Genomic DNA, 2369 nt, shown 5'->3' with positions numbered 1-2369 from the left:
GTTTCTGACATGCCGAAGCTAGATGCTGATCGGAAACTGTTTGTAGCTATTACAAAAGGCTATTAGGCAAAAACACAAACACCACAGCGTAAACACCGAAATATTGCAAAGTAGCAGTGATATATATATTCTTACTGCACGGATACTTACATGAAGTTCAGGAAATGTTTCAATAGCTAAATCTTGACTTAAATCTCGATTTGGATCACCAAATTCACAACGGCATCTCGTGGGTGCAGCCATGATTCTTTGAAAGTGATGACGTAAAAGCCAATAATTGCAATTCTTCGCTATGTTACAAATGGGCGTTTGTTCTCTTGTCAAGGCAAAAGCAAATCGAAAGCAGCCAATCAGAAGGCGCTAAATTCTTCGCTATGTATGTCGACTGGGGAAAAAAAACTCGCAGGCCGGGTTAGGGTTAGGGTTAGGTTAGGGTTTAAACCTGGAGTTGTAGGGGGGGGGAATGGGCCGCTAGTTACTAGAGCTAGTCGTACGTGATCTCCTATAATCCTAACTATTATATTATATGATATATAGATCTATATACCTCTGCCAGTCTTGCATGCATGCCCTTGGTTAATATTGCTCAAGGGGTCGTTGTCGTAACAGGTACTACAGTACAGATATATGTACCCGAGGTTACTTATAGCTCTATACTTAAGCTAGCTCCAAGAAACGGTATTGCTAGGGTTAGATATATATATATATGTATATTTGGTCTGTTGGTCTATAGCTGCATGTACCCGCGTCTATAGGAATCCCTATAGGTCTATAACCCAATACTGGTCTATAGGAATCTATAGGTCTATAATCCTATAGGTGTATAAGTTGGCAAAACCTATAGAGTCACCTATAGTTTATTACGCCCTAATAGGTGTATAGAGGTTGCCAAATACCTATAGAGCACCTATAGTCTAATCCTATAGGTTATTAGGTTTGGCAAAACCTATAAGAGCACCTATAGGTCTATAAACCTATAGGTGTATAGGTTGCAAAACTATAGAGAATAGGCTTAACCTATTAGGCTCTATTGGCAACTGAAGAACCTATAGGTTAAGCTAATAGTGTATAGCTTGTCAAAACCTAAGAGCCACCTATAGAAGCACTATATGGTGCCTATAAACTCCTATAGGAACCTATAGATTATTTTTGTAAGCGCGGTGTTGTTTGATAATGTCGATTATCAAAACAGGAATAGGAAATTATTACCTGAAGTTATAGAAAAATCAGGAATCTGAGCACAAAATTATGAAACAATCTTTTCGAAAATGGCGGCAGCACAAAACGGTTTATAGATCCGCACTGACCAATTTTAAATCAGGATCAATTTGAAATATACGAGTCATTCATAGTCTACTTTTTAAAAATCCACATTAATTCTCAAAAGAAATATTCTATCAAAAGAAAATTTAAAAAAAGGATTTTGTAGTTATTTGTGCGGGCACGTATATTTGGCCAATCTCGGCCGATGTCGGGCCCGATACTGACACTTTGGCGTAAAATAATTGCATGCGCATGAACAACTTGCCAACATGGGCCCCATATCGGCCCAACATTGGCCGAGGTGGCCGACCTTTGCCGACCATCAGCCGATATTGGGCCGAAGTTGCATGCTACCTGGGAGGTCAATGGTTGCCTTTGTCGATGTAGAGTTTGTTGCGTGTATACATGGGTATTTAGAGTAGGCATCGATCATTACCAGCCAGGGTTCCTAGAAATTTTATGCCATGGTCCAGGTGTATTCTGAACCCAGGGTTTCTCTACAGCATCCACGGATGATGGCCGGCTTTGCTGGTATTATTCTGTGTCTGCGCAGGGCAGTTGCAGTTGGTGACATCAGCTCTGCAATGTCCAGTGTCGACTCCCTAGAGCCCAATATCGCTGTGCGTGCAAGCTGCTTTATCTGCTGTATCCCGAAGAGTGTCCAAATGACAGCAAGTTGAAGACACTTGCTGCATGCAGACTTGCAGGAATGACACTTTAGAAAGCCATAAATAGCAAACACTCCATGGGGCTGTCGACAGTGAATCCGCCAGCTTCCTGAAGGTCTCTGACTGAATAGCACTAAATCATGCTCTCTCACATCGACGTGATCCTCGGTTGGCATCCCACAGGGGTATGACGCATCACCGTTGCAATCACAGTTCTTGCCTGATTGCCTTTCGCACGACACCAGGTCCGTTTGGCTGTGCTGTTGCTGTAGCTCACCGTTTTAACTATGGCAGACAGTGCAACATCTGCCTCAGTTCTTCCCATCAAAGATGACGTCAGGTCACTGGCATGCGACTTGCGCGCAGTCGGGCAACCGTCCCGTGCGTCCGACGTCTTTCTATATGCTATTGAGTTAGTCGTACTGGCTAAGCGCAGCT

The sequence above is a fragment of the Priapulus caudatus genome, unplaced genomic scaffold (assembly GCF_000485595.1).
Source record: "Priapulus caudatus unplaced genomic scaffold, Priapulus_caudatus-5.0.1 Scaffold1283, whole genome shotgun sequence".
Lineage (NCBI taxonomy): Eukaryota > Metazoa > Priapulida > Priapulimorpha > Priapulimorphida > Priapulidae > Priapulus > Priapulus caudatus.
Note: the sequence above shows the minus strand (reverse complement) of the source record.